Source organism: Miscanthus floridulus, chromosome 8, assembly GCF_019320115.1.
Source record: "Miscanthus floridulus cultivar M001 chromosome 8, ASM1932011v1, whole genome shotgun sequence".
Lineage (NCBI taxonomy): Eukaryota > Viridiplantae > Streptophyta > Magnoliopsida > Poales > Poaceae > Miscanthus > Miscanthus floridulus.
The window spans coordinates 16,508,216-16,524,069 of NC_089587.1; positions in this window are offsets into that span (position 1 = coordinate 16,508,216).

Consider the following 15,854-nt stretch of genomic DNA (forward strand, 5'->3'; position numbering starts at 1 on the left):
GATACCCTACAACCAGTTGTTGGTATGGGGTCCCTGGCTGGGGACCTGTCTAGCCTGAGCTTGGACAAAGGAAAATCACCGGTGGCTCATGGCAATGCCTAGTCGTCAAGCTCTGCTCCACCACTCCCTGAAGAACTGACCCCGGCGGTGCAGAATCTGGCGATGGCACCATCCCCATACCCCTTTGGGTTGAGAAATGCCACCGCTTCTTACGCCTACGCATACGCTGCTGCTCACAAGGATCCCTCAGAGCGCTGCCAGCGCTTCGGTCTCGACCTAAGCACCCACGCCGACTCCTCAGATGAGGACGAGGCTTGGCCTGGAGTGGATTTCTCCGAGCTCCACGACTCTGGGGCTTTGCGCTAGTTCTTGGCTGCAAGCGACTACTGCTTTGGTTACTCCGACTCCGACGACGAAGGCAATTATGATCCCACTTGTGAGTGTTTCCACGTCGGGCTTGGGATGCCAAGGGCAGGCGAAGAGGATGAGGAGGCAGGTAGCCGTTCCCCGCTTTGTCTAGGGGCGGGCGCCACCACGCCCCCACGCATTGCCCTGCCGGCCGCACGAAATGAGAACGTTGCTCTTGCATGACCTCAGCGCCCAGACCTAGAGCAGCTCCATGAGCTCCAGGCCAAGGTCGAACAAGACCAACTCCTTCTGCAGCAGCTTCGAGACTCTCTCGAACAAGAACAGCGGGGCCGCGGTGAAGGCGGGGGAGCCCGACGGAGGGCCCGTGATGTACATCACCGCATCCACGACGATGAAGGGAGTGAGCAACCCCCAGTCTTCAATCACGCTAGCCAGAACATTGTGGCTGTGGCAATGCTAGTCCACGCAATGCCCGAGCCTTCTACCACGGAGGGGCGGCGGGTCCGCGGCAAGCTCCACGATCTCCTAGAGACCACTACGGTTTAGTAGGCCGAGAGTTCCGCCTCCCAACGGCATGGGGGCGCCTCGAACCTGCCCACGACACCGCCTCGGTAGGAGAGGGAAGCCCCAGCTTGTCCTGAGCCTGACCGAGCGTCAATAGCCCATAGGGTCCCCATGCTTCTGGACTGCCTTGGCAATCGACGCGAGGTGCAGGGAGACCATAAGGTGGTCAGCAGGCGATGACGCCACGACAACGAGGGGCCCGCTCGGGGCTACCACCCACACCGAGGCGGTCGCTACGATAGTGGGGAGGACTGCAGTCCTTCCCCTAAACCGCTAGGCCCTTGGGTCTTCAGCAGGGCCATCCGCGCTGCTCTTTTTCCCACCCGGTTTCGGTAGCCGACCAATCTCGCGAAGTACAGCGGCGGGACCAACCCAGAGCTCTGGCTTGCCGATTACCACTTGGCCTGCTAGCTGGGTGGCATGGACGATGACTTGCTCATCATCCGCAATCTCCCCTTGCTCCTGTTGGACTCGGCGCGAGCCTGGCTTGAGCACCTTCCTCTCTCGCAAATCCACAACTGGCGCGACTTGGTTAGGATCTTCATCGGGAACTTCCAAGGCACATACGTGCGCCCTGGGAACTCCTGGGACCTTAAGAACTATCGCCAAAAGCCGGACGAGTCTCTGAGACTTCATCCGGTGCTTCTGCAAACAGTGCACCGAGTTGCCCAGCGTCGGTGATTCGGAGATCGTCCAAGCTTTCCTCTCCAACACCACTTGTTGGGACTTGGTCTGAGAGTTAGGTCGGAATGTGTCGCGCTCTGCTGCCGTGCTTCTCGACATCGCCACCAGCTTCGCCTCGGGTGAAGAGGCTGTTAGAGCCATCTTCCCCGACACCGACACCAAGGGTAAGCGGAGGGATGAGGCCCCCGAGGCCTCAGCCCCCCACCTCCCTAAGAGAAAGAAAAAGGGGCGCCTAGGGAAGCAGGAGGTCCTGGAGGCCGATCTGGTCATAGCCGCGGAACGCAAGAACCCCCGAGGCTTCAAAGGCCCCAGGCCCTTCGACGACATGCTCAAGAAACCCTGCCCTTACCACCAGGGTCTAGTCAAGCATGCTCTCGAGGATTGCACCATGCTGCGGCGGTACTATGCCAAGCTCAGGCTCCCCGACAACAACGCCAAGCAGAAGGGCACCGGCGGCCGGGACGAAGACAAGGACGACGGGTTCCTTGAGGTACGCAACGCCTTCATGATCTTCGGTGGGCCCTCGGCCTGCCTTACGGCGCGGTAGCATAAGAGGGAATGCCGAGAAGTCTTCTCAGTCAAGGTAGCCACCCCCAGTACCTCGACTAGTCTCGAGAGGTGATCACCTTCGATCGAGATGACCACCCTGACCATATTCCGAATCCCGGGCAGTACCCACTGGTCGTTGACCCGATCATTGGCAACACCTGACTCTCCAAAGTGTTGATGGACGGAGGCAGTGGCCTCAACATCCTCTACGCCAACACCCTAGAGCTCTTGGAGATCGACCGGTCGAGGCTCCGAGGCGACGTCGCACCCTTCCACGGCATCATGCTAGGGAAGCACACGCGACCCCTTGGGCGCATCGACCTTCCTGTCTGCTTCGGCACCCCCTCCAACTACCGCAAGGAAGTCCTCACCTTCGAGGTAGTCAGGTTTGAGGGAGCCTACCACACCATTCTAGGGTGTCCGTGCTACGCCAAGTTCATGGCAGTGCCCAACTATACCTACCTCAAGCTCAAGATGCCAGGCCCTAGCGGTGTCATCACGATTGAATCCACGTGCGAACATGCATACGACTGCGACGTCGAATGCATCGAGTACACTGAGGCTCTTGTAGAGGCCGAGACCCTCATCGCCAACCTCGACCAACTCAGTGGCGAGGTGCCTAACTCCAAGCGTCACGCGGGGGTGTTCGAGCCCACTAAAACCATCAAACTCATCCCGGTCAACCCCGCCTGCCTCGACGACCGAGCGCTGAGGATCAACGCCACCCTCGACATCAAATAGGAAGCCATGCTCATCGACTTTCTCTGTGCGAATGCTGACATATTCACATGGAGTCCCTCGGACATGCTGAGCATACCAAGGGAGGTCACCGAGCATGCCCTGGACATTTGAGCTAGATCTAGACCGGTGAGGCAACGCCTGCGCTGCTTCGACGAGGAAAAGCGTAGGGCCATCGGTGAGGAGATATAGAAACTCTTGGCGGCCGAGTTCATCAAAGAAGTGTCCCACCCAGAGTGGTTGGCTAACCCCGTGTTAGTCAAGAAGAAAAATGGGAAATGGAGGATGTGCGTAGACTACACCGGTTTGAACAAAGCCTGTCCAAAGGTCCCTTTCCCATTACCTCGAATCGATCAAATCGTTGATTCCACTGCAGGGTGCGAGACCTTGTCTTTCCTCGATGCGTATTCTGGTTACCATCAGATCAAGATAAAAGAGTCCGACTAGCTCGCGACTTCTTTCATCACACCCTTTGGCATGTACTGCTACGTGACGATGCCCTTCGGCCTCAGAAACGCAGGTGCCACGTACCAACGATGCATGACCCAGGTCTTTGGTGACAACATTAGGTGGACCATCGAGGCCTACGTAGATGACATCGTGGTCAAGACCAGAAAAGCCGAGGGTCTCATCGACGACTTGAGAAGAACCTTCAAATGCCTTAGAGAGAAGGGCATCAAGCTCAATCCTAAGAAGTGTGTGTTCGGGGTCCCCCGAGGTATGCTCTTGGGATTCATAGTCTCGGAACGCGGCATTGAAGCCAACCCAGAGAAGGTCTCGGCCATAACCAGCATGGGACCAATCAGAGACCTCAAGGGAGTGTAAAGGGTCATGGGATGCCTTACAACCCTGAGCCGCTTCATCTCACGCCTCGACGAAAAAGGCTTGCCTCTATACCGACTCTTAAGAAAGTTCGAGCATTTTTCTTGGACCCCTGAGGCCGAGGAAGCCCTCGATAGACTCAAGAGGCTGCTCACCAATCCTCCTATCCTGATACCCCCGGCCATGGACGAGGCTCTCTTACTCTACGTCGCCGCAACAACCCAAGTGGTCAGCGCCGCCGTAGTGTTAGAGAGGCAGGAAGAAGGGCATACTCTGCCCACCCAATGACCTGTTTATTTCATCAGCGAGGTGCTCTCCGAGACCAAAGCACGCTACCCCCACATCTAGAAGCTGGTCTACGCCGTGGTCCTGGCCCGGCGCAAACTGCGCCACTGCTTCGAGTCACACCTAGTGACTATGATATCATCCTTCCCCCTGGGCGAGATAGTTCATAATCGGGAGGCCTCGGGCAGGATAGCCAAGTGGGCTATCGAGCTTATGGGGGAAACCTTGTCCTTTGCGCCTCGAAAAGTGATCAAGTCTTAGGTCTTGGCTGATTTCATGGCTAAATGGACAGATACCCAACTGTCACCTGCTCAAATTTAGACAGAGTGCTAGACCCTGTACTTCGACGGATCCCTGATGAAGACCGGGGCAGGCGCGGGCCTGCTCTTCATTTCGCCCCTTGGAGTACACATGCGCTACATGGTGCGGCTCCACTTCACCGCCTCTAACAATGTGGCTGAATACGAGGCCCTCATCAGCGGCTTACAAGTCGCCATCGAACTTGGGGCGCGGCGCCTCAACGTCCGAGGCGACTCGCGGCTCATTATAGATCAAGTGATGAAGGAGTCAAATTGCCTTGACCCCAAAATGGAGGCTTACTGCAAGCTAGTACGACACCTAGAAGACAGGTTCGACGGTCTCGAACTAAATCACATCGCACGAAAGTACAATGAGGCCGCTGATGAGCTGGCAAAGATGGCCTCGGCATGGGCCCCGATCCCTCCGAACGTCTTTGCCAGAGACCTCCACAAACCATCCATTGGCCACACCTTGGCAATAGAGGAGGGTCCACCTGTGGAACCCACTATGAAGCTCGATGCTCCCTCTGCTGCCGAGACCCCCTCGACCGAGCCCGAGGTCATGGAAGTCAACGCCGAGCCTCCACAGACTGATCAGAACGCAGATTGGTGAGTCCTGTTCCTCGATTGGCTTGATCGAGGGGAGCTTCCTGATGATAGAACCGAGGCGCGACGGCTTGCGCGCCGAGCCAAGACCTATGCCCTCTACAATGATGAATTGTACAGACAAAGTCCCTTAGGTGTCCTCCAACAGTGTATTAGTACCGAGGCGGGCCAAGCCCAACTTTGGGACTTACACGCAGGCGCTTGCGGGCACCATGCGGTGCCTCGGACGCTCGTAGGGAATGCTTTCTGCCAAGGATTCTACTGGCCAACGGCGATCGCCGACGCTACCAAGCTAGTATGCTCCTGCGAGGGATGCCAGTACTACGCCCGGCAGACACATCTCCTGGCCCTGGCCCTGCAAACCATCCCCATCACATGGCCGTTCGCCGTGTGGGGGCTCGACATGGTTGGGCCTCTACAAAAGGCCCCCGGGGGCTACACCCATCTACTGGTATCAATCGACAAGTTCTCCAAATGGATCGAGGCTCGTCCAATCAATCGAATCAAATCCAAGCAGGCGGTGCTGTTCTTCACTGACATTATCCACAGGTTTGGGTCCCCAACACTATCATCACTGACAACGGGACGTAGTTCACCGGCAAAAAGTTCCTGATGTTTTGCGACGACCACCACATTCGAGTGGCCTAGTCGGCCGTAGGACACCCAAGGACCAACAACCAAGTGGAGCGTGCCAACGGCATGATCCTACAAGGCCTCAAGCCAAGGATTCACAACCGGTTAAAAAAGTTTGGCAAGAAATGGCTCGCCAAACTCCCGTCGGTCATCTGGAGCCTAAGGAACACTTTAAGCCAAGCCACGGGATTCACGCCTTTCTTCCTAGTCTATGGGGCCGAGGCCATCCTCCCCACCGACCTAGAATATGGTTCCCCGAGGCTGCAAGCCTATAACGAACAAAGTAACCGCACCACCCGAGAGGATGCCCTTGATCAGCTGGAGGAAGCTCGAGACGTCGCGCTACTACAGTTGGCCAAATACCAGTAGAGCCTACGGCGCTATTAGGCCCGACACGTCCAAGGCCGAGACTTGAAGGTAGGCGACCTGGTGTTGAGGCTAGCACAGAGCAACAAGGGTCGCCACAAGCTGACCCCGCCATGGGAAGGACCGTACATCATCGCCCAAGTACTAAAGCCCAGGAACTGCAAGCTGGCCAACGAGAAGGGCGAAATCTTCACCAACGCTTGGAACATAGAACAACTACATCGCTTTTATCCCTAAATTTCCAAGCATTATATATGTCGTTTCCCGAAATACAATTAAAAAAGCGTTCTTTAGTTGGTCTTATTTTTCGAGAAACCCCCCGAGCCCATCGTAGATCTCAGCAATATAATCAACATGACAAGGGAGACTCAGCTCTACCTTGGCAGAACCAAGCCTCCCTCGGGGGCTAGATGGGGGACTCCCCCAAAGTCCCACGCACCATTCTTTAGTTGTTTTTCACAAAAATTCCTACGCCAAGACTCTAGCAGGCTCTGACAAATCATTTGTAAAGACTCCTCGGACCAAGGTCTGTTTCCTAAGCAAGAGGCCGGTAGAGTCGCGAGATGGCCTACGCCCCTGGGCTACGGCACTCCCTCACTACCTCTCGCTCAAGGGACGGCTTAGGCCCCAAAGGGGTATTTTGCAAACGAAATTTGATCAAAAGCAACAGAGGACAAAGGCTCGGAAGCATGAGAAAAACAACTAAGAAACACAAATACTTTAGAAATAAGGGCCTCGACGACCACAAATGTTATGATACAAAAATAACCCCTGTTCTATCTTTACATAGCCCCCAGGGCCTAGATTAAGGCTCGGGGTCTTCAGCACCGGCAGATGGTAGGGGAGGAACCACCTCCTCTTTGAAGAGCATCGCCAACACCGTGCCAGGGCCCTCCGTCGCCTCCATTAGCTTCGCGATCGCCGCGTTGGCCTCCTCGTCATCATCAGGCAGAACATAGCCATCACTGATGGCTAGGAGGTCGACGCCAAGGTAGTGAGAGGAGATGATGGTCATCGCCCGCTTGACACCCGTGTGCAGCGCCCCTCGGAGTCGCTCGCACACCTGGCTGCTCAGCACAATCAAGTGACTCCCAAGGGAGCTACCTGACTGAACCCCCTCGACTTCCAAGGCCTCGCAGGTAGAAAGGGCGGCACGTTTCAGCGCCTCGTGCTCCTCGATCTCGTTGTCGAGCACTGTCTGCACCGCGCTAGAAGCCTCGGCGGCCCGAGCGAACTCCGCCTCTGACTCTACATCGCGGAGACTGGAATGAGGTCGAGCCAGAGAAAAAACAACCCAAGTTAGGGATGGAAGCCCACGAGACTCACCCTTGGCCTTCTGCTCCCAGCGTTGGGTCTCGGCCATCGCCCTGGAAACTTCACTCCCTAGCTCTGCATCATACAAAGAAGTTAGGGAGCGAACATAAGGAGAAGGAAACAAAACAAGGGGACTGGAACTCACCCTTGACCGCCCCCCTCAAAACCACAGCCTCGATTTGTGAGGCCTCAACCGAAGCAAGGGCCTCGTTCAAAGCGCCCTTGGTTAGCCGGTGTGCACTCTTCTCTTCCCCCAGCTGCCCAGCGAGGGCCTTGCCCGAGGCCGTCCTTCTTCAGCGCTAGGACTGAAGGCATCCCGATCGCTGACGGCGCAGGTAAGCTCCTCCTCCAGCACCTTGATCCGCGCCACCAAGGGGGCGAGCTGTGTCTGGGCTGTGGCCGCCTTGACCTTCACGTCGGCACAGCGAAGGCGGAGGTCCTCCACCTCTGTGCTTCATGCCGACAGAAGCTCATTAGCATCGGCAAGAAGGCCCCTCTGCCGCTGAAGCTGGTCCCAAACTCCCCTCTCCCGCTGGAGGAAGACCGACTTCCCGAGGGACCGAGTCTTGAGCTCCTGAGGAGGCAGAGCAGAGGTCATCGATTGCGACAAAACCGAGAAAAAGAACAACGTCACGAGAGAAAGGAAAACACGACCTGGGTGACTCCGGGCAGTTCGTTGGCCACCACGACGCGCCGTCCACAGCGACCGCTCTGCCAGCTCACGATACTGCTACGAAGGTACTCCAGCGCCCGCCCTCACCGGTGTCCTCGAGGGTGAATAGAGCTCCCCCTCAGGGTCATCCGGCTCCGCCACAGTACCGCGGGTGATCCACCCGTGGGGCTCGGGTCGCACCCGCACGAGGGCCGAGCTTCCCTCGCCCAAGAGGGGCACCGGCTGCTCCACGGCGTCGGTCTCCTCGGCGTCAACCACCTACCGCGCCAGGGAAGTATTGTCGGAGGAGATCAGATAGACCTCCGTCTCCTGGGCACCCTCCTGCAACAATGGTGGGCCCTAAGCCAAGGGCACAGCCGAGGCCTCCGCCGCCTGCATCTCTGCCTCCTGCACAGATGGCCTCGCCACCATCACGACGGCCATGGTGACCTCGGGGGCTCTGGCCTCTGCAATCACGGCCTCAGCGGTCTCGGGGGCTCCGGCCTCCACCATTGTGGCCTCGGCAGACGCAGAAACACCAACCGCAGACACTGCAGTCTCGGCGGTCGTAGGTGCTAGGGCCTCCATCGCCTCAGCCTCGGAGGCCCCGGGAGCCTCGACAACAAAGGGCATGATGGCCCCATCCGACCGTGTAGGGGCCGCCTTGGCAACCCCTCCTTGGGCGGCCGGTTCCTTTTGGGTCAACCCTCGCTGATGCCGTGCCACGTTGGATGGCGGCTTGTGCCTCCGCCACCCAGTGGGCGGAGGAGCTAGGGCTCGCCTTAAGCGCCTTGAGGGGCGCCAAGGGGAGGTCGTCCGTGGGCCGTTTCTGACTAAAGAAAATTAACCTACAGGGTCAGCGCGAGACCAAAAAAGCAAACGGAAGACACTACGACACTTACTTAGAATGGGGCGGCCCCCGCTTCGCCACAGCAAACCTCATCCGCAACGGCGGAGGCGGGGCTGGCAGCGGCGTCGCATCCGTATCCATCAGCGCCAGTCGGTCCTCAGTGGACCCGGCGCCCCTTCGGTCCTCTGCTGGGGCAGTGGCGTTGCCTCCACCACCACCTGCTCCGCCATGGCCGCCGAGCCTACCAGGCTGACGGCGCGTTTGCCTAACGCCCGTGCCTCGGGCGTATCGGCCTCGGCCCCAGAGCGGGCAACCGTCGGCCCCGGGTCCGCTTCTCCTCCCCTTCCTAGGGGTGCCAGGCTGCTTGCTGATGCCCCGGGCGCCACCTCCACGACATCAGGAAGGTGGTCCAGGGGACCTCGCCCTCCCTCGCCCTTGTCGTTCCCATCCGAGGCCTCCATCGGCAACGACGTCGATGGGGATTCCTCCAACGGAAGACCATCCTTCCGTTGCTGACAGCGGCGCTTATCCAATGCCTCGCACGCAAGGATATGCTTCGTGCGCTTCGCCGCCTTAGCATCCTTTCGCTTCTTCTGCACGTCGGTGTGAGCGCGGTTGATCACCCGCTGCCCGTGTCCTCGGGAACGGGCGGTGGGGAGGAGCGCACGTCCCTCATCCCTGAAGGAACGACAAATGCACATAAGGAAACAAGGGATAAAGGGAGATTGAGGAGGCTCAGAGGCCACAACGGCACTCGACTTACCAGCGAAAGGAACCCCCCGCGACGGTCGCATCACGAAGAGGGTCAGGTTGCCGCCCCTCAACTTTGCATCTACCGTCTCCCCCACCCGATGGAGAATTTCCTCGTCGGAGAGGGTGGAGGAAGACATCCGGGTGCCTTCAACGGGCTCACCCGGCCTCATCTCGAATAGCCACTGCTGCCGAGCCATCAGCGGCAGCACCCTTCGGGTGGTGGAAGGCGGCCACGACCACAGCAACCATGAGGCCATGGCTCCGTAGCCTCGCCAGCCCCTCTAGGAGCGGCTCCAGCTTGGGCTGGTCGACCTTTGAGATGCCCCACTTCCATTTCTCCGGGCAACTCCCCACAATTTGCCTAGTATAAGGGGGAAGTCCTCCGTCGTCGTTGTGGAGGTAAAACCAACTCGTGTACCACTGGCGGTTGGAGGACGTGAGTTGGGCCGGGTTGTAGAGGTGCAGGCGGTCCTGACGCACTTGGAGAGTGTAGCCTCCGGCCCTTGATGCCTTCCTCTTACCCGACGTGCCCGTCGGCTTGGTAGTATGCCCCGCCCGGAACAGGTGGAGCCACAAATCCCAATGGGGAGCGATCCCCAAATACCCCTCGCAGACGGCAACAAAGATAGCCGCCTGAGCGATGGAGTTGGGATTAAAATTGTGGAGCTCCACGCTGTAATAGTGCGGGAGCGCCCGCATGAACCGGTACACTGGGACGCCGAGGCCGCACTTGGGGAAGGAGACGAAGCTCACGACGTAGCTGTCGCGGGGCCTCGGCTCCGGCTCGCCGTACGGAGCAACCCACTCTGGCCTACTAGGGTCTATCACCGGGTGGAGGAGTCCACCGTCGACAAGCGACTGGAGCATCTCCTTGGTGACGTCCGACAGATCCCAAGGGTTCGCCTCGACAACGACGACGTTGCTGGCCATGGGTGCGATGGAGGAATTGGGCGTGGCGGTGAGTTTTTCTCTCTCCCTCCCATGCTCTCGCTTTTTCCTCGCTTTCTCCCTAGGCTCGCTCTTCTCTCTTCTTCTTCCCGGCACCCGCTGCTCTGGCGACGGCCCGACAGAGGCGATGCTAATGCAGGCAAGGTAAGACGAGGAGGGGTGACATTCCTCGGGTATTTATGCAGGGAGAAGGTGAAATGAACGGGCGATGAAATCGGGGAGGTTTTCCCTCATCCGACGTGGTTAACCATGAGCCGATTTCGGCGGCCCACGCACCCACGTCTCCCGCATTAAATGCGAGGACAGTTACGTCCCGTCCATCATGTCGCGCTCGGCCACTACGGTTGCAGGCGTCATTTCGCCTCCCCATGAAACTGCCTCAAAAGGCGTGCCCCCCGCGGCCGAGCCAATAGGGAAGATATTTCCCGCGGCCTGTTCCTTTCATAGGAAGGAACCGGGCTCTGAGCCTATTATGATCCAGGGGTTCGAAAGCTGGACCCCAAATAGTTTTGACAGCTGCCCCAGGATAATAGAGTCAGGGGCGACTGCGGGCGAGCCTATACGGGGCCGAGACCCAAGCGAGCAAAATGCTTGGGACGCTCAAAGTCGTGTCCGAGACTGGCAGGAAAGTATCCGAATGGGATCCCACCGTAGGGAGGCACCGAGCCACCGAGGCCCAACGAACGGCCTCGGCACCCACTAGAGAAATCCTCTGGTACTCTTGGAGTGTGTCTCTGGACCGCTAGCCATCCCCTAATGAACGGGGTTCGGGCCTCCACTCGGACTACCCGATAATAGCTCACCGGAAGTGCCACCGCTCGTGCCCATCGAGGGTAGCGATGCACATTCCACCCCTCCTTCCGAGCGAAAAGGAAGCGCGAGGGTCGCATAAAAAAGTCAGGGGAACCCCTAATGGCCTTCTCAGAGGCTAGGGGGCTCCTCCAGCAAATATGCCGAGACCCCACGACCCAGGCTCACGCCCAAAGGGGCCTCGACAAACAAACCCTCATGCGCGAGGGGCGTATAAAAAGTCAGGAGAACTCCCGACGGCCCTCTCACGCAGAGGCTAGGGGCTCTTCCTGCAACCTTGCCGAGACTAGAATGGGCTCGGCAAACTAACCCTCTATCCGAACGAAAAGGACATGTGAAGATCAGATGAAAGGGCCAGAACACCTAAGACAAAGACAAACAATCCAAAAACCGCGCTAGAGGTTTCGCTATAAACACGATAAAGGGCACCAAGCCCGTTATGGTCCAGGGGTTCGAAGGCTGGGCCTCCAAAAGGTTTCGACAGCCACCCTAGGGTAACAGAGTTAGGGACGACATCGGGGCGAGCCTATGAATGGCCCAGGCCCGAGCGAATGGTCGCTCGGGGCGTCCTAAGTCGTGTCCGAGACCGGCGGGGAAGTATCCGAATGGGATCCCACCGTAGGGAGGCACCGAGCCACCGAGGCCCGCAAACGGCCTCGGCACCCACTAGAGAAACCCCCTGGTACTCTTGGAGTGCATCTCTGGACCGCTAGCTGTCCCCCAGCGAATGGGGCTCGGGCCTCCACTTGGACTACCCGCTAACAGCTCACCGAAAGTGTCCACGCTCATGCCCATCGAGGGTAGCCTGGCATATTCCACCCCTCCTTCCGAGTGAAAGGAAGTGTGAGGATCATACCCAAAGTCAGGGGACCCCTGATGAACCTCTCGCTCTGTGCGGAGGCTAGAGGGCTTTTTTCCTACAGCCTCGCCGAGACCCCCACAACCCAAACTTGCGCTTGGGGGCTCGGCAAAATGCAATAAGAACTACTCGTTCAGACACAGAAACAAAGAAAGCCCCTGGAGGAGTAACTCCACTCCTCTAGGGGCTCGGGGGCTACACCCGGTGGGTGCGCTCGCGCGCACCCACCGGAACCTCAAAATACAAACCCCAATTCCTACGGGGCAGGTATGAACCAAGCCTCGGCAAAACCTCAGGGGGAGTGCACGCACTCCCCCCGAGGCCTGAGGGCTACTGTTGGGTACCTTAGAATGGGGTACCCCAAGCAAAACATCAAATGGGTCGCTAAAGTCCCATCTAAAAAAAATAATAAAAGCTAGAAGGTAAGTCGTGGGCCCCTCACCCGCCACGATCGAGCCCCCTGGGTCCTCCCCCTCCTTGCCTCGAGCCTCAAGCAAGAGGCCTCGGCATCCTGACGCAAACTTCGCTTCGTGCGAGGCTCCTCAGGGAAGGCCTCAGTAGGAGGCGCGTTCTCCGTATCGTGCGAGGCCTCTCGCGTGAGGCCTCGGCAAGGAGCCTGATCTCCGTCTCGCGTGAGGCCTCATTCTCCATGTCGCCCGAGGCTGGCTCGTCCACAGCCCATCGCCCCCCGCCTCGGTCAACCTCTCGACAGCACAACACGTCTCATTAATACTTCAACCACTCCTACAATCTCAGCCGGACGGTGGCTCAATGCCACAGAATGGCCGACATGACCCGAGGTCGCATCAGTGCCATACCGGCCAGGACAGGGCACGGTGGGGGTTACCGGCCACTGTGTCCACGATCCACGCCATACCAGCTGGGACAAGGTACGATGGGGGACAGGGATTACTGGCCACTGTGTCCTAACGCTGTACCCACGATCAGCCACCCGCTCAAGGCCTTGGCACTGTACACCAGGGCCTCGGCGATCTTGGGGTTCGTGCCTGCCGAGACCTCCCCACCGCAGTGCAAAGCCTCGGCACCAACTAAATCCTGGTCTCGAGCACAGTCCGTCCATAGTGGCTTACACGTTCGCCGCCGCGTCCACTCCGAGGCATTCCTGGGGCTCCCACGATGCACAAGATCTGATGGGACAACCACGCCGCCCCCATACTCCAAGGACGAACCTCTCCTACGACCACGCCGCCACAGGAACAGGCCACAGGACTCGGACATGCCACCCCTATTGGCACGACGCCGCATAGTAATACATGTACTGTCCTTGTTCTCCCTTCAACTATAAAAGGAGAGGACTTGGGCCACTTAGCGGGGGACACCGGGTAACACACAGACACACATTCCAGCCGCTTGAGAGCAACATCTCAGACGGCCCACACGACACCCTACCGAGATCTGGGACTAGTTCCCTCTCTCCCTTAGCTTGTAACCCCCTACTACGAGCACTTCGGTGCAAGGAATACAAGTTCGATCTCTTAGACTGGACGTAGGGCACCGATTGCCCGAACCAGTATAAATCTTGTGTCTCTTTGCATCACCATCCGGAATCGGGAGCACGCAGAACAAATTCACTGGTCGGTTGAGGACCCCCCGGTGAGAAACACCGACAATTGGTGAGACCAAAAGACATGACTAGGTATTCATAAAGCTCATATCTAGTAGAGAAAGTTGTCCTTGGTATATCTTGTGGTCGGATCTTAATTTAGTGATACCCAGAACAAAGATCAATCTTTGAAAACACTTTTGCACTAGCCAACTGATCAAACAAAGCATCAATATGAGGTAAAGGATACTTGTTCTTAATGGTTACAACATTGAGAGGGTGATAATCCACACACATCCAAAGAGTGTCGTCTTTCTTCACAAAAATAGCTAGACAACCCATGGTGAAGAACTAGGATGGATGAATCCCTTCTCCAACAATTCCTCTAGCTGCTTCTTCATTTATGCCAATTCCTTTGGAGCCATGCGGTAAGGACACTGCAAGATAGGAGTAGTACCTAGGTTCTAACTCGATTGCAAACTCAACCTCCCAATCCTGGTGGTAACCTAGGTAAATCCTCGAGGAAGACATCCAGAAACTCACAGACCTATAGGAATAGAGGATAAGATCAAGAGAGGCTTCAGTATAGGCAATAACTAGTAGGGTGGAAACTAAAGACATAAGAAGAGACATTTTATACTCAGAAGAAGGAAGCTTCAACTCAACAACTCTCTACCTAAGGTTCAGGACTACCCCATAATTTCTCAACCAATTCATTTCTAAAATTGCATCTATGCCTTGCCCAGGCAACAACATGACTAGAGACTATAAGAGTGAGTTTGCTAGCACTAGTCTTATTGTGTCCGTCAGAGTTTTAACTGCACAACTGCGCATCTAGGGTTCTGATTCTATAGGCCATAGGAATAGCCATAGTAGATATATTGTGCCTTTATGCAAACCCCATACTCATGAATGAATGTGATGCACTAGAATCAAATAATACATATGCTGGGTGGGAATCAATGGTGAACATATCAACCATCACGGGCTCTCCCTATGGGACCTCCTTAGCCTTAGTGAAGTTAACCTATCCCGAGCGTCTCACAGGCACCTTCTTCCTGATGATAGTCCTCTTGACGAGACAAGAGTTGGCTGAAGGCTGAGAAGACTAAGTAAGCTAATTCTAGGGGCACTCACGAGCATAGTGGCCATCCTGTCACACTTGAAACAACCACCTGGCTTGTTCCCCTATGCCTAACAAGGTGAAACCTGCTGTCCCTGAGGCTGCTACACCTACTGATTAGGTGCACGGTACTTAGTGGGAGGTGTCTGATGAATCTGCAGAGTCTAGCTAGATGACTGTCCACTCGGAGAGTGATAGGACACCCTCCTCACAACCTGTACCTTCTGAGACTATGGGTGACTAGAAGACCCAGTGATCACCCTCTTGTGCTTCCACTCAGCCTAAGAGTCATGCTGAAGTCCCTCCATAGCAATAGCAGCATTCATCAAAGCACCAAAGGTCTGATAGCCCCTTATATACAGCTTCTCTTACAAGATGCAAGAGAGACCACGATTGAAATGATTCATCATCTTCTCATCAGTATCCACATGAGTCCCAGCATACTGTGCAAGATGGTTGAACTCGTTCACATACTCCATAACAGTCATGTTTCCTTGCTTCAACTCTAGAAACTCAGACAGCTTCCTGTTCAGCAAACCAGCAGGAATATAGTACTAACGAAAAGCAGTGGTAAACTCCCACCAAGTCACATGGTGGTCCATAGGCTGCATGGCATTGAAAGTGTCCCACCAAGCACTAGTAGATCCCAGAAGCTATTGTGTGGCAAAGCGCACCTTCAGCTCATCAGTCACATTGAGCAGCTAAAACTTCTGCTCTAGAATACGAAGCCAATGCTCCGCATCTAGAGGCTTAGCAGTTGGTGGGAACATGGGTGGGTGTGTCCCCAAAAAGTCATGATAGGAATAGGGCCTCTTAGGACCACGGGCACCACCCCCATTCCCACCATTGCCATAGGGGCCTCCACTGGGCGAAGCCACCAATAGCCTATGCCAGCATCTCTAGGGCATGGGTTAACTCATGATGAGCAGCTATCATCTTGGCATAGGTCATCAGAAGCGGTGGTGGTGGCGGAGGAGGAGGACCAAGGAGTGAGGCCTCATGGCTCTCCCTATTGGCATTGCCGTTATCAGTCGCCACGACCATTTTTGCCTTGGTGTTCACCAAG